Below are 25,602 nucleotides of genomic sequence, written 5' to 3'. Positions count from 1 at the left end.
TTTTCGGAAAAATGTTTACAAAATTGCAGATGGTATCTTAGGAAGGATAGTTGGAAGTGCAGCTAGAATTAACAGTGAAGTCGCTCTATTATCTTGAAAAACTTATTGTCTTGAGGAAACCAAGTGCTTATATATGTCTTTAACACGAAGCATTGTTTAAAATTTGCAGACTTGTGAGATTCACCTTAACCATCACAGGGTATAGGGAGGGGCATGAAACATGATGTAATCTGCATTTAAGCAGTATGTACGCTCATGTTTAGGTATGGATGAATGATTTTTCAAAGCGTTCATGTATGTATCTAGCTGCCAAGTTTTCTTAGGAGGGAAAGACAATGGGACCCTGAAAGTCTGACTGTAGCCTTTACATTCCAAAATGTAAAGTTATGTCCTTTTATTTCCAAGGAATTAAGATGAGACTGGAAAGTGTTTTTAATATAATAGTGTCTTTTGATAATAATGTTTTTAATATAATAATTTTTAGAGTCATTTTTTGAATATCCTCAGTTTTAGATGCCGATCTTTACTGAGACTTGGATGCCGAAAAATCAAGTCTATGCAAATGAGAGTCTTCTTAAAATACTCGACAGTATGCTAAGTTTTTTAAGTTGATCAAACGATTTTAACAAAAAGGCTTGTCGGTTTATTAACCTTAGATATGTGAAAATTAAGCTTAAAGCCATTATGCAGAAGAACACCCAAAAGTTTTACAGAGTCTTTGGTACTAATTTCTAAGTTGGTGTAGTCTGAGATGTCGCTACGGGTTAAAATCAGACCGAATGCAAAGCGCAGCAGGCTATTATATGGTGCCATAAGATCGTAGATCTTCTGGTAGTTCATAAATCGTGGCAGTTCGTCAGTAGAACATAGTTCTGGTAGATCGTAGTTCTTTCAGTTACACCAAGAATAATGGGCAACTTTCTTCAACCTTCTACTGCGAGCCTGGCAAGCTATAGATCAACCTGGAGGTGCCTGGTCTTGTCATTCTTTACGCCAAACCTTTGGCAGGAGGCTTAGGTCAATTAAGTCCTTCAAACATAAAATTGTAGCACTCTCTTTAACCCCCTCTCCCGAAAAAGCTCCTAAAAGTCTCAATTCGTTCCCCCTGCCATGAGGAAAAACATGGTATACTCTCACGTAGTGATTGGAAACCAACTGGACTCTAATTGTCAAACTCCTCTGGAGAAATATTGCAGGAGTGGATCCAGCCTTTCATTCTAGGGGGGTGGGGGCGATTCTTACCAAAAAGAGTGGGGGTAGTGTCCTTTTTGTCGGCCACAAGGCTGACTTTATTTTTCACGTTTTAAGTTTCCCTGGCGGTCTCTTGTTTAACGAAAACGTGGTTTTCATATATTACAATAATGATTACAAAACTATACTTGATCAACTGACAACTGTTTACAAGCAAAATTCAAGCTTCCTGGCTCCACTGTTTGCAAACCTGTCAATTACTCTGTCAATGCTGATATCAATGTTGCGGTGCATATTAAGGGGGGCCAAACCACTGAGTCTAGTTTACCCCATCTGTGCTCTGAGCCAGGTTTTAAGTTTGCGTAAAGTTTAGAAGCTACGCTCGGCAGATGCCACACTCACCGGAAGAGATATAAGAATATCAAGAAGTGAGCTGACATAAGGATATAGGTGCCTGTCAAATTCCTTGGCAGTTTCGTCCATTGAACTAGAAAAAATACCTCCTTCTCTCTTAACTCGAAGCCATCTACTTCTCCACACACGCACCTCTGCCAAAATAAGCGTTGCCCTGGTAGACGGCACGGTTGAGCCAAGAAGTTGACCGTACATGCTAGAGATCTCTTTGACGGAAGATTGCAGCAAATCATCGGTACAATTCACAATATTTGATAGCAGCAGTACGGTTAACCGGAAAGAGTTCAGCGTGTCTCTTGAGAATCGGCTCTTTAAGTTACTTATGACTGAGTCGAGCATAAGTATAAAAACAACACGTCGATAATATTCTTCAGGCGTAGTATGAGGAGGATTATCTCGATAAACCTGTCTTTGTGTAGTCCTTGGAACTTCAACAGCCAATTGGATTTTATTTTACAATTCTTGACTTGCTCGAATACTAATGCGAACTCTTCATCACACGTTTCCCGTCGCTTTGCTAGAACATCCAAAAGATCGGAAACGTGGCCATCGGCAGCGCCCAAGTCCATAGTCTTCTTCTGGAATAGCCGACTAAGAGGAAAGATCAGAGCGTAAATACAGTGTAGACACTGAAGGGAAACCACAAACTCCGTACTATGTAACGCTGTGACAAGCGTCTTTGCCTTCGGAGCGGTCACTGATTCACTCCAGTGACTAATGTGTTCCAAAGCCTGGATGATTTTTGGAAGTTCGGACACAAACTGCATAAGTAACTTGTGTTGCTCGATCCACCTCGTCTCGCCGATTCCCATGAGCTGAGCTTTTAGAACCTTATTCAAGACGTAATTTCTCTTCGCAGATGCATTAAATTATGCAACAACTTCTTTATAATGCCTATGGCATTTCTGATGCTCGAAACAGAAGAGCTTCTTGACAAAGAAAGGTTCAGGGTGTGGTTAAAGCAGGGACAACGAGACATATTTTTAGCATTTTTTTTAATTTCAACATCACCACACCATCACATCACCTTTTTTTTAATTACAGCACCACAGTTATTTGATACCATCATTGCACACCCATCCGTCCCGATTCCAACACAGTCAAGTAAATTCAAACCCATTTCTTCTGAAAGGCACAGAACTAGTTGGCCAATCACTTTTCCGTTGACAGTCGGCTCTTTGTCTGCAGTGGAAGGTTCAAAGGTGGCATGATGAACGTCAACAAAACCTATGAAGTCCTAGCGTCTATGGTTATCGAAGGCATAGCAGAGAAATAAACTAAGTTGCGATGAATGTGACACATCTGTTGTCTCATCAAAAATGATGCTGTAATACCTTGCTGACTTTACTCTTTCTAGAATGACACCTATAACTTCTTTCGCACAACAGTCAATCAACTGAATTGTTTTGCTGATGTAGGTAGCATTTTTTCCTGATGTTTTCAGTTGTTCCTTTAATTTACTGTCGCCACTTTCAGCACGATAACGTAGTAGTTCTCGGAAGTTTCCTTCATTGGAAAGCGGCATGTCATCCAAGTTTAAGCTGCCATCATCCCGATGGCTCCTCAGTGGAATATTCTGCCTTCCTAGAAATATGATTGATTCCAGAATCGGCTTAAGCCTCTCTCAGTTTTCTGTTACTTGCTTCATTCGCTGTTCGTTGACACGATTATTTGCAGATTCGTGCGGAGAATGGTACACTCTTAGAAACGACTTTCCAGCCTCTACCGCGTCATGATGGTACTGGGAAGTATCATGTACTGTCAGGTCTCCATCTTTTCCCAGTAACTTAGCAAATTTTTTGACAGGCTTTGTGACCAGCTTTTGTAAGGGAACCTGTCTGTTTGAACCCCCGCTTGCCCCAGTTACAAAAAGAGGACAGTATTTGCAAAAAAGGCCTTTCTGGGCAGCAGAATATACAAGCCAGTAGAAACTCTGCAAATGAGAATCGTTCAAGTACCTTTTTTCGTCTTTCCCCCGCTTTAAATGAACAGAATATGGCATTTGGCATCCAATCGGGAGTTTCCATGGCCTCTCCAGAAGCTTGCACTTTATTCGGTCGTCAATGGCATATATTGTATCGATGTGGATCCCAATATCGTTTTCCAGAAACAAGGTAGGGGGCGGGGTGTTGCTGGATGATCACTCTGAACGCTAACGGGGTTAACAGAAGATGGCAAAGTGTTAGGAATTTGCCCGTGTTCGCCACTTCCAACAGAACTAATTGAAGAGCTACTTGAAGTTACAGTTTCACTATCCATTCTGCGAGACTTTGAAATGACAAGGCTGTCAAGCGTCTTTTGTCCGCGTTTTCCTGACATCAATATCGTTTAAACGACGAAAATCCTCGTGACACATACACATTCAAGTTTCTTTATACACTGGAACGAAATGTTTGTTTTGACACTTTAGGTCCGGTTGCGTTGCACAACCCCACCCACTTCCAATTTTTACATCGAACAGGGAGGTGAGAACTAGCTAAAATTTACCGGGTGAATTGTTGCTATGCTATGAGGTGACAAAAAAATACTCAAGGCTAGCTTGATAGTGGAAAAGCTGTGGAATGAACGTAATGTAAAAAGGTTTTACAGTCTAGTTACAGTAGTTAGAACATGCGTTAATGCAGACTTCCGTAAGTGTAGTAAAAAAATTACAGCCCTTCTAGGGAGAGCTGCAATCGCCCCCCTCACCCCCCCTGGATCCACCCCTGAAATATTGACTAGGTGTTACGGCACCTACTGATTATACAAATCAAGATGAAAGAAGTTTCGTGTTTTAATTTATTTTTTACTTTTAAGGTAAACCAGCCTACCTGCGGTCACATCGCTTAAATTCAAAGACTCAACGGTCATGGGTGTAGGTATTTCAACTGGGCAAATATTACTGTACGATATCCGAAGTGATAAGCCTTTCACTGTCAAAGATCATCAATATGGGAAGGAGATTAAAAAATTGGATTCTCATCCTTATCAAGGTCATGATTTGGTCACATCTATGCAATCAAGGGTTTTGAGGTACTGGGATAAAGATATGGTAGGCTATGGGTAGAGCTACACAATAATTAAGGCTCTACTGGCCTCAGGGTTCGATGATCACATGGGAAAAAGGATGAGAATATCAAATCTACTGGTTTTGATCTCCTTGAATACGATTTTGAACTTCTGTCAGCGCTGAATTGCATAGGCATAGCCAGGGAGGGGGGGGGGGCTAGGTTCAGTAAAGCCCCATAAAAACTCAATTATCCTGGTATACCTTATATTGAAAAGAATACTTTTAGATTTGACCTTGAAGATTTTAATTGACTATCGGAAAAAATACTTTTGAATTCAATTTATAGTTGATTAATTTAATTTGCTAGGATTTCATTACGACTATGAAATTAATATTATTTGAAATTAAATAGAGAAAAACTAGCTTGAGCTTTTCTAAATGTATTGTAGAAAATAATTATAGAAATACTTGGTTTTTTTGTGATATTTGTTTTCTCTTATAAAATAACGGTCATAACTAGTTATTTAAGAACAGCAGGCATAACCAGATATCTGTAATGGTCAGAATTTATAAAAAGCAGGCATAATCGGTTATTTGTAATGTTCATAACCAGTTATTTAAGAAAAGCAAGCACAGCCTTTTATTTGTATTTAGCCTCTTCTGGTCCCCTGTTTCTAGCGTCGGATCTAGGGGATGGGTGGGAGAATAAGGGGCTTAGATCACTTATTGAAAAAATGCCAAGGTGCTAAAGGCAGATTCTTTCTTTTTCTTTTAGTCATAAGTGTAATTTTTAGGGATACCAGCGGAGATTTGATCGCTATTGAATATTACTGATAAAATGAAACCGTCCTACTATTATATCTAACCTATATGATAACAGAAAGTAAAATTAATCGAAGCCTTTTTTGAGGTCTTTTGTTTTTGGGGGGGGGGGGGGAGAAATTCTTAGATCGTAAATTCAGAAGTTCTTATCTTTTTTAAAAGTAACCAAAGAACTATTGTAATTTTTTGTTGTTTAGCCTAAATTTAGTACGTTTTATTTACGAGTGGTTTCCAAGATCCCTTCGAAGTGAACCAAAATCTGATTTATCCCTACCCCACCTCCCCTGTTTTGATTTGGTTCTGGTATATAGATAGATAGATAAACTTTCTTTTTACTAAAATTTTCATGGCGCTGCCAAATTTGATCGATATAGTCACATTAATAAGCGACGAAAAAAACAAACAAACAAAAAAAAAAACAATGAAAACAAGCACTAATAAATCCCCCTTATCTACCTTATACATTTTTACAAAACTAGGTATAAAACTCTTCGCTAACCGCTGGTGAGCACATCGTACAGGCAGAAGTTTCTCAAAAGGCACTGCAGGCCGGCGCGGGAGTCGTTTTTTTGTGTTTTCATGGCAACGAACTTTAATGAAAGAGTGATGCTGCTCAATTTTAACCGAAAGTCTGACCACCAGAGTTTTGATAACTATAGATCCATTAAAAGAACTGAATTTTTATGCTGATTCCAAATATGTAATGTTAATTAAGTTTATAGTTACCAAGTTATTAGCCTGAGAAAATTTGCCCAATTTTGGAAAAAAGGAGGGAAACACCTCCAGAAAACCCTACAGTAGAGGTTTCAAGTTCTGAGGTTCAGTAGAGGTTCTTGGATACGAAAATGTGGAGTTTTGCACTTTTTGCAAGAAGAAAGATCGCGAATGCGGGTTTATTTGTTTGTTTGTTTTTTTGTTTGTGTATTTTGTTTTCCTCAAGGACGATCTTATCGAACCAGCGGTTCTAGAAGATAGGGAGAGGGGTCATCTGATTGGAAATAAAAATTTCTAGTTCCCTTGTAAATCAACATTAAACATTTTAGGGCATCTAGCCCCCCTCCCAAGCTTCGTTTTGACATGGCTCCTATAATTCCCGGAGAGAGAGCTAAAAGTTACGCAATTTCACCATTGCCATGTAGTATTTGTTATTGGGAACTTTGTTATTGGGAGATTTTTGCTGGGGTATTTTCTATGGGACATTTCTCTTTGGGGAGGAAATTTTACACGGAGGGAAGTAGTTTTCTTGGTATGAGTTGAGAACTGTTACAAACAATTTTTTTCAGCTGAAAGTAATGAGCACCATTAAAACTTAAAACGAACAGAAATTATTCCGTATATGAAGAGGGTTGCCCCATCCTCAACACCTCGTGTTTTAAGCTTAGGTTTTGTTTTTTGTCCCAATTATTTAAGAGTGACTCCTGAAACACAAGGGGCGTTTAATCAAAATAAGAAGCTTTTTTTGAAGTTCTAAAATACTTTAGCGCAAAGAGCGAGGTGTTGAGGGGGTGGGAACCTTCATCATATACGGAATAATTTATTTTCATTTTAAGCTTTAATGTTGTTCATTTCTTCCGGTGGGAAAAAGTACATTTGTATTTAACTGTTATAAAGGCTGAATTACGGACAAGGCCGTATCCAGGGCGGAGGTAGGGGATTTGACCCTCTGAAATGTTTGTCCAACTCGTAAAAATGTAACAAAAATATTGATATAAACATATTTTGATGTGTTTTTTAGGTTTTTGTATCCCCCTCCCCCCAACTAAATCCGTCTGTATCCCCCACCCCCCAAAAAAAAAATCCTGAATACGGCCTTGATTTTGGGGTTAACGAATTTTTACTTAAAAAACTCTGTTTTAGTATGCCTTTTTTACGTCTTTTCTAATGACTTTTGAATGCTAAAGACGCCGATTACCACCATGTTAAGTGACTTCAATGCATAACAAAAAAAAAACTGAAAGGCTGTTTTGATCCCCTATATGCTAATAATGACATTTAGGGCATCGGGCATATAGGGCATACAGTTGCCGCAGGGCCTAACAGGCTTACAACTTGTCCCCGTAAAAAAACATCACAAAAAACAACTGAAAAGCTGTTTCGATGCCCTATATACCAGTAATGGCATTACAGTATCTTTATATACTAAATGTGAAGTTTTTCAAATTTCGCTGTATTAAATTTCATAAAATTATTAAAGAATATGAACCATATAGTCCTAAATTCCGAACAGAAATTTTGGTCATAGTTGCCAGGGTAGGGTTAAGAACTATTTAAAAATAAAAGTACCGAATGTTAGGGAAGACTAGAAAAAAAAAGATGTCAAGACGTGTCTATCAATGAAATAGCCCACGAAAGATGATTCTTGTTGTACAATTAAATTAGATTGAATTTTTTTTGTATTTGTATAATTAAAAATAATCTACCTTGGTGACTTATAACAGCCAATAAATTCTTGGAGCTGCTCAACATTTTATTTAAAAAGTAAAAGATACTATTAAGCTAGGTTCTGACAGGAGTTGAATTGCACTTCGATGGCCGGACTTCACATCAGCCGCTGAAAAGTATTTCTTCATAATGGTGAATTAACGGTTCGTTATCTTTGCGAATTAGAGGTAGAAAATTCGTTTGTTTGACCGATTTGTCAATGACCAAATTTGTCAAATGACCGTTTGTATATTAAATTGTTAATATACAAACAAATATATGTTAATATACAAGCAAATATATTGTAATGGGATCCTTTTTTGGATAAAGTTTTTGGGAAAGATTTGCTTTAGATCAGGTGTATCGATAGGGATGACAGTGGTCAGGTATGGTTATGAAGCGTGGGCGTTCCGAAAAACAGAGGAGTCGCTAGACGTTTTCTACAGATATTGCCTATGGAATATTTTCGGTACCTGGTTGAGTGACCGTATTTCAGATAGTAAGCTGTACAGACAATGTGGTTCAAGCTTTCTAGGGATATAATGAGAGAAACAATGAGTTCAAGTTCTTTATTATTCTTTAACTATACATATTCAAACTATTGACATAACATCCCCGGCAGGGAGACTGGCTCGAAAGCCGAAAATTGGCTAGGATACGTTCTGTGGATGAAGGATCACAGATTGCCGTAGATTGTCCTTTTCGGCCAATTGTGTATAGCCAAACAAAAATTCGGATTGTCCCTGAATTTGGTGGGAGGATGTCGTATAGAAAGATTTATGGGAAACTGGAACTTCTTGGGAGGGTGCAAAGAGAGAGGTTTCGAATAAATTGAGACGGAGAAGGAGTAGGCGTTGCTGTGTTGGCCTCAGGTGGCTTTGTGCTGCAGTGAGCTGTTAGTAGTAGTAGTAGTAGTATCTGCCAGAACTAACATTTTGACATCACTTGGTCGTTTCCGCTTGACAACAGATTTTTTGTCTTCTTTCAGACCTCAGCCTTACTGTCTCTGCTTTGATTTTGCTAGGATATATGACCACTTGAAAATAAGATTTGCTTCGTTATACTAGTACAAACCCCTTAAAAATCTGGGATATTTGTAGATTCATTTTTATATCTATCATGATTTATGTTCTCATATTTTGTTTTTATTTTCAGGGCAAGCCTTTTTGTTAAATTGAAACAAAGGCAGATTTTAATGACTTTTGTCTTGTTCCTGATACTGGTATGATGTTTCTGGCCAACAAGGATAAGAAAATGCTGACATATTACATACCTGTAAGATTTTAAAGTAATCCATTTCATTAGCTGAAAATCTTCAACAGTTCCTTGATGTACAAAGACATCTAATGAGAATAATTTGTCTTACATTTTGGACCAGTATATTTTTCTGTAACTACATAGTCTTCAGCTAAATGAATGTTTGCTTCCGTGTAGATTTCTCAATCAAATCGAAAGACAGTGATGGCGGAAAGTGTCATCTATGTTAAAGGATCACTGTTCTACTATTTATTAAATTGAAAAAGAATGTGAAAATTGCTTTAAAATATTTTTGTGTAAATTTTTAAAGAGCCAAGTACTGCTAAAAGTAAATAGACAAAGATTAGTATTTTCAAGAGATTGAAAATGAAATTATTCAAAAATACCTGTCAAAATAAAGACTTGGTCACTTTTTTGTTTTGGCCACGGTCTTAATCAAAGGTTGGCCACGTTTAGAATTGTAAGATTCAATGGGAAAAAAATATAAGGTGTAGCACCTTAAATCACATTTAAAAGAATATTGCTTAAAAAACATTAAATAATAAAAAAAAAGAAAAGAAAATCAAATTACTCTGCATGATTAGTAAGGGCAGAGTAGTATCTTTATTGATCTCGGCCTCTGACTTCTCTGCAATTGAACGTTTTCGATTTTAAATGTTCGTACTTATATCATTTCAGTCACTGGGTCCTGCTCCCAGCTGGTGTAGTTTCTTAGACAACCTTACAGAAGAATTAGAAGAAACCAATGTCACTTCAGTTTATGATGACTTCAGATTTGTTACAGCTAAAGACCTAGACGAACCTGGACTTTCACACTTGACTGGAAGTGAGATGCTGTGTGCTTACGGAAGTAAGATGATATATATATATATATATATATATATATATATATATATATATATATATATATATATATATATATATATATATATATATATATATATATATATATATATATATATATATATATATATATATATATATATATATATGTATATATATATATATATATATATATATATATATATATATATATATATATATATATATATATATATATATATATATATATATATATAGTGAATAGGGTGAATGGTGTAGAGTCTTCCTATCCTGGTATCTTTGAAGATGGTAGGTTGGCCGTCGACTGTCTTACCCTGTTTTCGACGTTCAAATATTTTATTTTTAGCATTCCACGTGTAATACGAAGGCACTTGAATCATTGCAAAAGAATCATTTTAAAGAATCACAAAAGAATCACGATAAGTGTTATGTATAGTGAATGGTGTATGGTAGTGAATGGGGTGAATGGTGTGGAGTCTTCCTATCGTGGTATCTTTGAAGATGGTAGGTTGGCCGTCGACTGTCTTACCCTGTTTTCGACGTTCAAATATTTTATTTTTAGCATTCCACGTGTAATACGAAGGCACTAGAATCATTGCAAAAGAATCATTTTAGAGAATCACAAAAGAATCACGATAAGTGTTATGTATAGTGAATGGTGTATGGTAGTGAATGGGGTGAATGGTGTAGAGTCTTCCTATCGTGGTATCTTTGAAGATGGTAGGTTGGCCGTCGACTGTCTTACCCTGTTTTCGACGTTCAAATATTTTATTTTTAGCATTCCACGTGGAATGCACTGGAATCATTGCAAAAGAATCATTTTAAAGAATCATAAAAGAATCACGATAAGTGTCATGTATAGTGAATGGTGTATGGTAGTGAATGGGGTGAATGGTGTAGAGTCTTCCTATCATGGTATATTTGAAGATGGTAGGTTTGCCGTCGACTGACTTACCCTGTTTTCGACGTTCAAATGTTTTATTTTTAGCATTCCACGTGGAATGCACTGGAATCATTGCAAAAGAATCATTTTGACATAACGAAAAGAAAGCAGCTAACGTTGCATCCGGTGGATTCAGGGCTCTTTGTTGCACGTTGGATTCCGAAAAATAAACACGTTGACCATTCTGTAAATGTACCGCTAAGTGTACAACATCTGGACTTCGTTCATATATCGGAAATGAAAGAATTCGCCAAACAACTTCAGTACTGCTTATGTATCTTCCAGCCTGATATTGTACGATTTCATCAATATCACTGATTTCGGACTGCATGCCAAAAACTGCCATGTCGCTGCCTTTGGTGACGCATTTACATATGTATTTTATTCCCTTTACGGAGTTACAGTATTCAACGTTTATGCGTGCATTAAATGTTTTTGACAATAAAGGTGAATATGGAACAACCCACTGATTATCTACTTCGATGGTGGTACGGTTATGATTCTTTATTATTGCTGTTTTACCACCATCTTAGATAGATCTTGTTCTATATTTTGGGTAACCATCATTGCCAGTAATTGTGTTGGGTATTAAAAGTCCAGGATATTGATTTGTGCACCTTCCTTTGATTTTGCATGGTAATTTTTCATTCAGTGCACCGCAAGATCCATGTATCATATTTTTTACCACAATATCACATAAGCCCTTGACGACATTTTCATCAGGAAGTTCAGCGGAAATCACATCGTCAATTTCATTAGAAGTAATTTTATCATGTAGCCAGATTAGTATATGTGCATGTGGTAATCCTCGTTTTTGCCATTCCACTGAGTACATCCAGCATCGCATACAAAGCCTTTGACGTCATATACAGCGGCTCCAAAGAGATAATGCCAAAAGAAAGCGTGCCGAGGAATCACAAGAGCAACGTCAAAATTATCGCCTGGCATTCAGGTACCGCCCAGTCGATGATTATTGCTTGAGTAGTTTTGTTCAAATAATGCTGGAAGATAACCTTTTCTCTCCATTGAAAATCAACCCAAGAAAAAATTAATCAAAAAAATTAATCAACCCAAACATAAATTAATTAAGCTTCTACTAAGGCTGTCAGCAATGACTTAGTGCCGACGACAGTAGTATAATGTTAGCACTTTGGGTGGGTGAAGGTGAGTTTAATAAACTGGTATTATTTGCCAGCTTTACTGTTAATATTAAAGTGTATATCACTTTACTTCCTTCTTTCTTCCTTCCACTTCCTTCAACTCCCACGCCCATCATAAGAGACAAAATCCGCTCTCGAAAACCAATCAATTGCTAAAGTGAGATACAAATTGCGTTTATTGCAGTTGATAAACTGATATATTTTATAGATTTTTCATTATTTCCTTAAAACATGGCAATTTCGAATTTATTCTGTTATTAGATCCACATCGGTTCCCGAATTTCTCATCTTTTTAACTCTTTGGCTCGTCAATTGTATTTTGAGGAATAAATACATACTACTTTTATATTACTTTTTTTGGCTTCTGACTTTCCATAGTCAGTGATCATTTACCGTGAGTTTTATTTATGATTCGTTCAAGGAAACAGGCCTAGTCTACTTAAAAGACAATAAGCTAGGACAAGAACTTTTATCGAACCGATTGGTAGAAGGAATAATTTCTAAGTTAAAAAAATGCAACTGTGAGAGAAGGGCTTCATGATTTCTATTACTATAATAAGAGAAAGGTTGAGATTACTAGGATACGTTCTGCGAACGAAGGATGACAGATTTCCAAAGATTGTACTTGTCGGCCAACTATCTAGGGCCAAACGAAAAGCAGGTTATCCCTGAATGGGGTGGGAGGAGGTCATCAGGAGAGACTTAAAGGCAATTGGAACTTCTTGGGAGGTCAGAAAGAGGGAGGTATTGAATAGATTTGGATGGAGGAGGAGCATGTGTAACTATGTTGGGTTAATGTTTAGATTTGTTACAAGTGCTCTAAAGTGCGTATTACTGCATATAGCAAAATTCTGATGATCGCATATTGTTTCTTTGTCATTATTAAAGAAGCGTATCCATGTTTTAGCTTTCTAAAATCCCCCTCCAGCGAGACTAAAACTGCGTAAAGTGGGCTTGCTTTCAGGTAACATTACCTAGAGAGCGGAGCGTATTAGTCCTTGAGCCCTGTGGGGCGAGGTCTGTTTTCTATATTTATTGAACAAGGAGTGATAAAACTAAAAAAAAAAACTCAAACGAGGTTTCTTAAACTAATGTAGAATACAGACCTCGCCCCGCTTCCCTCCTTCCCTTAGACCTCTTATCCTCCAACACATATTATAAGATATTAAGGCGATAAGTTCATCCGTCCAACGTTTAATTCTAGGCTTCTTTTTTTACTTCTTGTGGAAGTGGTTGCTTATCTAACTTATAGTCCGTCCGAGGTCTCGTACTTCTTTTTACATTGTCTTATATATTTTCCGTATGGCCCAAATCCAAGATAATAACTTATTGATGGTTTTCAGGAAGAAGAAGAAGAAGGAAGGTCAAGCAACGAAGATGACAGCAATTTTTATGATAGCTCAGAGGATGAAAAAAAAAATAGCGAAAGAATTAAGCAAGACCTATAAAAAGTGAGGTGGGATAAAGAACAGAGAGAATATGAAGCAAGACAAGCTGCTAGAAACGAGCCGAAATTTCTTGAGTTTAAAACAGATTCTCAATTTGGTAATGCTGGCTTGAAGACGAAATCCAAAAGGCGAAACAAATATGATATTGTCGCTTTCAGTTTTGTTTTCTTTTTTAGGTGGTAGTTGTGTTTTCAAAAGGTTAGTGTAAAAAAAAGTACTAGTTCAAGAGATTCATTGTTCCAGACAGACCTTTTAATCCCTAAAATTAAAGATGTAATGTTGGGGGAGGGAAAGGGTGGCAAAAGGCAGGTTTTATTATTTATATTAGTCGCGAATTTTTATTCTGACATTTTTAAAGTATAGGTTGCCAGCGACGTGTATAAGTTGAGTTTGTTTTTTAACAATAAATTTACAACTGCAAAAAAACTTTTAAATTTTCTCTCTTGTAAGGGTAAATTGCTAGTAAGAAACAAAGGAGCAAAAAAACTCTTTTTTGAGGAAAAGGGTCATATTTGAAAAACAAAACAACAAAGCTGGCGGGATATGTTAAAAATATAGGAATAGATGAGACAGATCGTGAGCATCATGGGGTTTTGAGAGATGAAGAACTCCCTAGAAATTTCTCAAAAGAGTTAGAGAGCCAATAGAGAGTTGATGCTTCGAAATAAAGTACCACGTGTCCGATCAGGGAGCATTAAAAATATCTTGTTCATCTCTTTTTAATTCAGTAGCCTCTCTAGCCTCTCTTTTTAAGCCTTTAGCTGCTTTTACAGCTGTATATCTAGCTTCATGCCTAGACGGGGATAGAAAGCTTGTTTACTTAGCTTTTTATTGTTGTCATTATTCTTTTATCGTAACTATTATTTTATAGGCTTTTCCTAAGCCAAATTTGGTTTACCAAATCGTTTACAAATTGGTAGGCTAGAGAGAAAAATCAAAACAAAATCATCAAACCCATGAATAAACTGAAATTAGCTGTATAACCTGAAATTACCATTTCTCTTTTGGACTTGTCCTTGGGCTTTGGGCCTTAAAGGTTTATTTGAGGATAGAAATTAAACACACTGCCCGATTAAGCAGCGATTTTCTTCTACCTTAGATGACTAGAATTGTAGATGACTCTACAATCTTAGATGACTAGAATGAGTAGGATGACAATAACAATCTTAGATGAATAGGATGACTACTCGCTTTGATGACTAGAATGTACGAAAAGGTACAAGTTGAGAGAAAGATAAATCATTACCCAACTTAAACTGCTGAATTGCCATAATTTCCCCATCAAACAGTTGGTGGTAACGAACTGTAGTAAGGAGCGACCCGGCTCAATAGTAGCCAAAACTCTAAAAAATTGAATTTTGATAGCAATAGCTACATCAAAAGAATCACATTTCAATGCTAATTTTAAATATATAAGTTTCATCAAGTTTAGTCTTACCCATCAAAAGTTACGAGCCTGAGAAAATTTGCCTTATTTAAGAAAATAGGGGGAAACACCTCCTAAAAGTCATAGAATCTTAACGAAAATCACAACATCAGATTCAGCATATCAGAGAACCCTACTGTAGAAGTTTCAAGCTCCTATCTACAAAAATGTGGAATTTTGTATTTTTTGCCAGAAGACAAATCACGGGAGCGTGTTTTTTTGTTTGTTTGTTTTTTTTGTTTTTTTTCTTTTTCCCAGGGGTCATCGTATCGACCAAGTGGTCCTAGAATGTCGCAAGAGGGCTCATTCTAACGGAAATGAAAAGTCCTAGTGCTCTTTGCTCTTTTAAAGTGACCAAACAAATTGGAGGGCATCTAGGCTCCCTCCCGCGCAGATTTTTTCCCAAAGTCAACGGATCAAAATTTTGAGATAGCCATTTTGTTCATCATAGTCAAAAACCATAATAAATATGTATTTGGGGATGATTTACTCCCCCACAATCCCTGGGGTAGGGGCTGCAAGTTACAAACTTTGACCAGTATTTACATATAGTAATGGTTATTGGGAAGTGTACAGACATTTTCAGGGGGATTTTATTTTGTTTGGGGGGAGGAGCTGAGGGGAGGGGGCTATGTTGGAAGATCTTTCCTTGGAGGAATCAATCATGGGGGATGAAAAATTCAAGGAAAAGGGCGCATGATTTTCTAGCATTACTATAAGAAAACAATGAAAAATAAACATGAAAACGTTTTTACAAATGAAAGGAAGGAGTAGCATTGAAACTTAAAACGAACAGAGATTATTACGCATATGAGGGGTTCTAAAAGTACTTTAGCATAAAGAGTGAGGTATTTAGGAGGAGATAAATACCTCGGTCTTTATGCTAAAGTATTTTTAGTAATTTCAACTATTTATTCTACGACCTTTCTGATTCAGGGGTCATTCTTAAAGAATTTGGACAAAAGTTAAGATTTAGTGTAAAGAGCGAGGTATTAACGAGGATGCAAACCCCCTTGTATACATAATAAAAATATAAGATTATGAAAGTTTGTTACGTAAGTTGCTAATTTATAAGCTACGCACATTTTTACTAATAAAAACGTTCGTTAAAAATTAAAAGTTCTAGTTGCCTTTTTAAGCAACCGAAAAATTGGAGGGCAACTAGGCCTCCTTCTCCACCCCTTACTTCTCAAAATCGTCTGATCAAAACTAAGAGAAAGCCATTTAGCCAAAAAAAGAATTAATATACAAATTTCATTTTAATAATTTTCGCGCGGAGAGCCAAAACCAAACATGCAGTAATTCAAAAACGTTCGGAAATTAAATTTAAAAAAAAACTAATTTTTTTTGCTGAAAGTAAGGATCGACATTAAAACTTAAAACGAACAGAAATTACTCCGTATATAAAATGGGTTGTCCTCTCCGCAATCCCTCGCTCTTTACGCTAAAGTTTGACTCTTTGCCACAATTCTACTTTTTAAAACAATTAAAAGATTTAGCGTAAAGAGCGAGGGATTGCGGAGGGGACAACCCATTTTATATACGGAGTAATTTCTGTTCGTTTTAAGTTTTTATGTCGCTCCTTACTTTCAGCTAAAAACAATCCTTTTTTTATTTAATTTTTAGAAGAAACCGCATTCGAACCTCGTTTTCGACTTTTTCTACTCTAACAGCGCACGAATTCGGATTTAGACCATTTCGCTTTGAATAGCGAAAATGTAAAATTATATTTACTCAGTTCTCATGTTTTGTTTGACAAATGTAAAGGAAATTTCTTTATTCATTTTCAGAGTTATGTAGCCTTGTCGCCTGCGCATCGACGTCATCATTTGGAAGATAACAACGCTGTCGCTAACCAAGAGAAAGGGTATAGGGGGCAGTTTTATTATTTTATAGGAGAGTGGAGTTTTTGAATCACTTTTTTCCATATTTCAATAAAACAAACGAGTCAAGATCTTACTTTGTAGCTGGTTAACATGGCTTTTCTATGGTTGTATGCGGTTTCTCTAGCTATTATTTTCTATGTTTAAATATTTTTTATATAAACATGTAAAACAATCCTTCAGCTAGAGAATTTTGTTTGAATCATGTCCTGTCTAAATACTTTCTATGAAGTAAATATGCGACAGCGTTGTTATGTTCCAAATGATGACGTCGATGCGCAGGCGACAAGGCTACAACTCTGAAAATGAATAAAGAAATTTCCTTTACATTTGTCAAACAAAACATGAGAACTGAGTAAATATAATTTTACATTTTCGCTATTCAAAGCGAAATGGTCTAAATCCGAATTCGTGCGCTGTTAGAGTAGAAAAAGTCGAAAACGAGGTTCGAATGCTGTTTCTTCTAAAAATTAAATAAAAAAAGGATTGTTTTTAGCTGAAAGTAAGGAGCGACATTAAAACTTAAAACGAACAGAAATTACTCCGTATATAAAATGGGTTGTCCCCTCCGCAATCCCTCGCTCTTTACGCTAAAGCTTTTAATTGTTTTAAAAAGTAGAATTGTGGCAAAGAGTCAAAATTTAGCGTAAAGAGGGAGGGATTGCGGAGAGGACAACCCATTTTATAACCGGAGTAATTTCTGTTCGTTTTAAGTTTTAATGTCGATCCTTACTTTCAGCAAAAAAAATAGTTTTTTTTTAAATTTAATTTCCGAACGTTTTTGAATTACTGCATGTTTGGTTTTGGCTCTCCGCGCGAAAATTATTAAAATGAAATTTGTATATTAATTCTTTTTTTGGCTAAATGGCTTTCTCTTAGTTTTGATCAGACGATTTTGAGAAGTAAGGGGTGGAGAAGGAGGCCTAGTTGCCCTCCAATTTTTCGGTTGCTTAAAAAGGCAACTAGAACTTTTAATTTTTAACGAACGTTTTTATTAGTAAAAATGTGCGTAGCTTATAAATTAGCAACTTACGTAACAAACTTTCATAATCTTATATTTTTATTATGTATACAAGGGGGTTTGTATCCTCGTTAATACCTCGCTCTTTACACTAAATCTTAACTTTTGTCCCAATTCTTTAAGAATGACCCCTGAATCAGAAAGGTCGTAGAATAAATAGTTGAAATTACTAAAAATACTTTAGCATAAAGAGCGAGGTATTTATCTCCTCCTAAATACCTCGCTCTTTATGCTAAAGTACTTTTAGAACCCCTCATATGCGTAATAATCTCTGTTCGTTTTAAGTTTCAATGCTACTCCTTCCTTTCATTTGTAAAAACGTTTTCATGTTTATTTTTCATTGTTTTCTTATAGTAATGCTAGAAAATCATGCGCCCTTTTCCTTGAATTTTTCATCCCCCATGATTGATTCCTCCAAGGAAAGATCTTCCAACATAGCCCCCTCCCCTCAGCTCCACCCCCCAAACAAAATAAAATCCCCCTGAAAATGTCTGTACACTTCCCAATAACCATTACTATATGTAAATACTGGTCAAAGTTTATAACTTGCAGCCCCTCCCCCAGGGATTGTGGGGGAGTAAATCATCCCCAAATACATATTTATTATGGTTTTTGACTATGATGAACAAAATGTCTATCTCAAAATTTTGATCCGTTGACTTTGGGAAAAAATCTGCGTGGGAGGGAGCCTAGATGCCCTCCAATTTGTTTGGTCACTTTAAAAGAGCAAAGAGCACTAGGACTTTTCATTTCCGTTAGAATGAGCCCTCTTGCGACATTCTAGGACCACTTGGTCGATACGATGACCCCTGGGAAAAAGAAAAAAAAAACAAACAAACAAACAAATAAACACGCACCCGTGATTTGTCTTCTGGCAAAAAATACAAAATTCCACATTTTTGTAGATAGGAGCTTGAAACTTCTACAGTAGGGTTCTCTGATATGCTGAATCTGATGTTGTGATCTTCGTTAAGATTCTATGACTTTTAGGAGGTGTTTCCCCCTATTTTCTTAAATAAGGCAAATTTTCTCAGGCTTGTAACTTTTGATGGGTAAGACTAAACTTGATGAAACTTATATATTTAAAATTAGTATTAAAATGCGATTCTTTTGATGTAGCTATTGATATCAAAATTCAATTTTTTAGAGTTTTGGCCACTATTGAGCCGGGTCGCTCCTTACTACAGTTCGTTACCACCAACTGTTTGATGGGGAAATTATGGCAATTCAGCAGTTTAAGTTGGCTAATGATTTATCTTTCTCTCAACTTGTACCTTTTCGTACATTCTAGTCATCAAAGTGAGTAGTCATCCTATTCATCTAAGATTGTTATTGTCATCCTACTCATTCTAGTCATCTAAGATTGTAGAGTCATCTACAATTCTAGTCATCTAAGATAGAAGAAAATCGCTGCTTAATCGGGCAGTGTATTTAATTTCAATCCTCAAATAAACCTTTAAGGCCCAAAGCCCAAGGACAAGTCCAAAAGAGAAATGATAATTTCAGGTTATACAGCTAATTTCAGTTTATTCATGGGTTTGATGATTTTGTTTTGATTTTTCTCTCTCTAGCCTACCAATTTGTAAACGATTTGGTAAACCAAATTTGGCTTAGGAAAAGCCTATAAAATAATAGTTACGATAAAAGAATAATGACAACAATAAAAAGCTAAGTAAACAAGCTTTCTATCCCCGTCTAGGCATGAAGCAAGATATACAGCTGTAAAAGCAGCTAAAGGCTTAAAAAGAGAGGCTAGAGAGGCTACTGAATTAAAAAGAGATGAACAAGATATTTTTAATGCTCCCTGATCGGACACGTGGTACTTTATTTCGAAGCATCAACTCTCTATTGGCTCTCTAACTCTTTTGAGAAATTTTTAGGGAGTTCTTCATCTCTCAAAACCCCATGATGCTCACGATCTGTCTCATCTATTCCTACATTTTTAACATATCCCGCCAGCTTTGTTGTTTTGTTTTTCAAATATGACCCTTTTCCTCAAAAAAGAGTTTTTTTGCTCCTTTGTTTCTTACTAGCAATTTACCCTTACAAGAGAGAGAATTTAAAAGTTTTTTTGCAGTTGTAAATTTATTGTTAAAAAACAAACTCAACTTATACACGTCGCTGGCAACCTATACTTTAAAAATGTCAGAATAAAAATTCGCGACTAATATAAATAATAAAACCTGCCTTTTGCCACCCTTTCCCTCCCCCAACATTACATCTTTAATTTTAGGGATTAAAAGGTCTGTCTGGAACAATGAATCCCTTGAACTAGTACTTTTTTTTTACACTAACCTTTTGAAAACACAACTACCACCTAAAAAAGAAAACAAAACTGAAAGCGACAATATCATATTTGTTTCGCCTTTTGGATTTCGTCTTCAAGCCAGCATTACCAAATTGAGAAACTGTTTTAAACTCAAGAAATTTCGGCTCGTTTCTAGCAGCTTGTCTTGCTTCATATTCTCTCTGTTCTTTATCCCACCTCACTTTTTATAGGTCTTGCTTAATTCTTTCGCTATTTTTTTTTTCATCCTCTGAGCTATCATAAAAATTGCTCTCATCTTCGTTGCTTGACCTTCCTTCTTCTTCTTCTTCCTGAAAACCATCAATAAGTTATTATCTTGGATTTGGGCCATACGGAAAATATATAAGACAATGTAAAAAGAAGTACGAGACCTCGGACGGACTATAAGTTAGATAAGCAACCACTTCCACAAGAAGTAAAAAAAGAAGCCTAGAATTAAACGTTGGACGGATGAACTTATCGCCTTAATATCTTATAATATGTGTAGGAGGATAAGAGGTCTAAGGGAAGGAGGGAAGCGGGGCGAGGTCTGTATTCTACATTAGTTTAATAAACCTCGTTTGAGTTTTTTTTTTAGTTTTATCACTCCTTGTTCAATAAATATAGAAAACAGACCTCGCCCCACAGGGCTCAAGGACTAATACGCTTCGCTCTCTAGGTAATGTTACCTGAAAGCAAGCCCACTTTACGCAGTTTTAGTCTCGCTGGAGGGGGATTTTAGAAAGCTAAAACATGGATACGCTTCTTTAATAATGACAATGAAACAATATGCGATCATCAGAATTTTGCTATATGCAGTAATACGCACTTTAGAGCACTTGTAACAAATCTAAACATTAACCCAACATAGTTACACATGCTCCTCCTCCATCCAAATCTATTCAATACCTCCCTCTTTCTGACCTCCCAAGAAGTTCCAATTGCCTTTAAGTCTCTCCTGATGACCTCCTCCCACCCCATTCAGGGATAACCTGCTTTTCGTTTGGCCCTAGATAGTTGGCCGACAAGTACAATCTTTGGAAATCTGTCATCCTTCGTTCGCAGAACGTATCCTAGTAATCTCAACTTTTCTCTTATTATAGTAATAGAAATCATGAAGCCCTTCTCTCACAGTTGCATTTTTTTAACTTAGAAATTATTCCTTCTACCAATCGGTTCGATAAAAGTTCTTGTCCTAGCTTATTGTCTTTTAAGTAGACTAGGCCTGTTTCCTTGAACGAATCATAAATAAAACTCACGGTAAATGATCACTGACTATGGAAAGTCAGAAGCCAAAAAAAGTAATATTAAAGTAGTATGTATTTATTCCTCAAAATACAATTGACGAGCCAAAGAGTTAAAAAGATGAGAAATTCGGGAACCGATGTGGATCTAATAACAGATCTAATAACATCTAATAACAGATATTGTGGTAAAAAATATGATACATGGATCTTGCGGTGCACTGAATGAAAAATTACCATGCAAAATCAAAAGAAGGTGCACAAATCAATATCCTGGACTTTTAATACCCAACACAATTACTGGCAATGATGGTTACCCAAAATATAGAACAAGATCTATCTAAGATGGCGGTAAAACAGCAATAATAAAGAATCATAACCGTACCACCATCGAAGTAGATAATCAGTGGGTTGTTCCATATTCACCTTTATTGTCAAAAACATTTAATGCACGCATAAATGTTGAATACTGTAACTCCGTAAAGGGAATAAAATACATATGTAAGTGCGTCACCAAAGGCAGCGACATGGCAGTTTTTGGCATGCAGTCCGAAATCAGTGATATTGATGAAATCGTACAATATCAGGCTGGAAGATACATAAGCAGTACTGAAGCTGTTTGGCGAATTCTTTCATTTCCGATATATGAACGAAGTCCAGCTGTCGTACACTTAGCGGTACATTTACAGAATGGTCAACGTGTTTATTTTTCGGAATCCAACGTGCAACAAAGAGCCCTGAATCCACCGGATACAACGTTAACTGCTTTCTTTTCGTTATGTCAAAATGATTCTTTTGCAATGATTCCAGTGCATTCCACGTGGAATGCTAAAAATAAAACATTTGAACGTCGAAAACAGGGTAAGTCAGTCGACGGCAAACCTACCATCTTCAAATATACCATGATAGGAAGACTCTACACCATTCACCCCATTCACTACCATACACCATTCACTATACATGACACTTATCGTGATTCTTTTATGATTCTTTAAAATGATTCTTTTGCAATGATTCCAGTGCATTCCACGTGGAATGCTAAAAATAAAACATTTGAACGTCGAGAACAGGGTAAGTCAGTCGACGGCAAACCTACCATCTTCAAATATACCATGATAGGAAGACTCTACACCATTCACCCCATTCACTACCATACACCATTCACTATACATGACACTTACCGTGATTCTTTTATGATTCTTTAAAATGATTCTTTTGCAATGATTCAAGTGCCTTCGTATTACACGTGGAATGCTAAAAATAAAATATTTGAACGTCGAAAACAGGGTAAGACAGTCGACGGCCAACCTACCATCTTCAAAGATACCACGATAGGAAGACTCTACACCATTCACCCCATTCACTACCATACACCTTTCACTATACGTGACACTTATCGTGATTCTTTTGTGATTCTTTAAAATGATTCTTTTGCAATGATTCTAGTGCCTTCGTATTACACGTGGAATGCTAAAAATAAAATATTTGAACGTCGAAAACAGGGTAAGACAGTCGACGGCCAACCTACCATCTTCAAAGATACCACGATAGGAAGACTCCACACCATTCAGCCCATTCACTACCATACACCATTCACTATACATAACACTTATCGTGATTTTTTTGTGATTCTTTAAAATGATTCTTTTGCAATGATTCAAGTGCCTTCGTATTACACGTGGAATGCTAAAAATAAAATGTTTGAACGTCGAAAACAGGGTAAGACAGTCGACGGCCAGCCTACCATCTTCAAAGATACCAGGATAGGAAGACTCTACACCATTCACCCTATTCACTATATATATATATATATATATATATATATATATATATATATATATATATATATATATATATATATATATATATATATATATATATCATCTTACTTCCGTAAGCACACAGCATCTCACTTCCAGTCAAGTGTGAAAGTCCAGGTTCGTCTAGGTCTTTAGCTGTAACAAATTTGAAGTCATCATAAACTGAAGTGACATTGGTTTCTTCTAATTCTTCTGTAAGGTTGTCTAAGAAACTACACCCGCTGGGAGCAGGACCCAGTGACTGAAATGATATAAGTACGAACATTTAAAATCGAAAACGTTCAATTGCAGAGAAGTCAGAGGCCGAGATCAATAAAGATACTACTCTGCCCTTACTAATCATGCAGAGTAATTTGATTTTCTTTTCTTTTTTTTATTATTTAATGTTTTTTAAGCAATATTCTTTTAAATGTGATTTAAGGTGCTACACCTTATATTTTTTTCCCATTGAATCTTACAATTCTAAACGTGGCCAACCTTTGATTAAGACCGTGGCCAAAACAAAAAATGACCAAGTCTTTATTTTGACAGGTATTTTTGAATAATTTCATTTTCAATCTCTTGAAAATACTAATATTTGTCTATTTACTTTTAGCAGTACTTGGCTCTTTAAAAATTTACACAAAAATATTTTAAAGCAATTTTCACATTCTTTTTCAATTGAGTAAATAGTAGAACAGTGATCCTTTAACATAGATGGCACTTTCCGCCATCACTGTCTTTCGATTTGATTGAGAAATCTACACGGAAGCAAACATTCATTTAGCTGAAGACTATGTAGTTACAGAAAAATAATACTGGTCCAAAATGTGTGACAAATTATTCTCATTAGATGTCTGTGTACATCAAGGAACTGTTGAAGATTTTCAACTAATGAAATGGATTACTTTAAAATCTTACAGGTATGTAATATGTCAGCATTTTCTTATCCTTGTTGGCCAGAAACATCATACCAGTATCAGGAACAAGACAGAAGTCATTAAAATCTGCCTTTGCTTCAATTGAACAAAAAGGCTTGCCCTGGAAATAAAAACAAAATATGAGAACATAAATCATGATAGATATAAAAATGAATCTACAAATATCCCAGATTTTTAAGGGGTTTGTACTAGTATAACGAAGCAAATCTTATTTTCAAGTGGTTTTATATCCTAGCAAAATCAAAGCAGAGACAGTAAGGCTGAGGTCTGAAAGAAGACAAAAAATCTGTTGTCAAGTGGAAACGACCAAGTGACGTCAAAATGTTAGTTCTGGCAGATACTACTACTACTACTACTAACAGCTCACTGCAGCACAAAGCCACCTGAGGCCAACACAGCAACGCCTACTCCTTCTCCGTCTCAATTTATTCGAAACCTCTCTCTTTGCACCCTCCAAAGAAGTTCCAGTTTTCCATAAATCTTTCTATACGACATCCTCCCACCAAATTCAGGGACAATCCGAAATTTTGTTTGGCTATACACAATTGGCCGAAAAGGACAATCTACGGCAATCTGTAATCCTTCATCCACAGAACATATCCTAGCCAATTTTCGGCTTTCGAGCCAGTCTCCCTGCCGGGGATGTTATGTCAATAGTTTGAATATGTATAGTTAAAGAATAATAAAGAACTTGAACTCATTGTTTCTCTCATTATATCCCTAGAAAGCTTGAACCACATTGTTTGTACAGCTTACTATTTGAAATACGGTCACTCAACCAGGTACCGAAAATATTCCATAGGCAATATCTGTAGAAAACGTCTAGCGACTCCTCTGTTTTTCGGAACGCCCACGCTTCATAACCATACCTGACCACTGTCATCCCTATCGATACACCTGATCTAAAGCAAATCTTTCCCAAAATTTTTATCCAAAAAAGGATCCCATTACAATATATTTGCTTGTATATTAACATATATTTGTTTGTATATTAACAATTTAATATAAAAACGGTCATTTGACAAATTTGGTCATTGACAAATCGGTCAAACAAACGAATGTTCTACCTCTAATTCGCAAACATAACGAACCGTTAATTCACCATTATGAAAAAATACTTTTCATCGGCTGATGTGAAGTCCGGCCATCGAAGTGCAATTCAACTCCTGTCAGAACCTAGCTTAATAGTATCTTTTACTTTTTAAATAAAATGTTGAGCAGCTCCAAGAATTTATTGGCTATTATAAGTCACCAAGGTAGATTATTTTTAATTATACAAATTCAAAAAAATTCAATTTAATTTAATTGTACAACAAGAATCATCTTTCATGGGCTATTTCATTGATAGACACGTCTTGACATCTTTTTTTTTTCTAGTCTTCCCAAACATTCGGCACTTTTATTTTTAAATAGTTCTTAACCCTACCCTGGCAACTATGACCAAAATTTCTGTTCGGAATTTAGGACTATATGGTTATATTCTTTAATCATTTTATGAAATTTAATACAGCGA

Source organism: Artemia franciscana, chromosome 19, assembly GCF_032884065.1.
Source record: "Artemia franciscana chromosome 19, ASM3288406v1, whole genome shotgun sequence".
Taxonomy (NCBI): domain Eukaryota; kingdom Metazoa; phylum Arthropoda; class Branchiopoda; order Anostraca; family Artemiidae; genus Artemia; species Artemia franciscana.
This window is presented reverse-complemented; position numbering follows the sequence as displayed.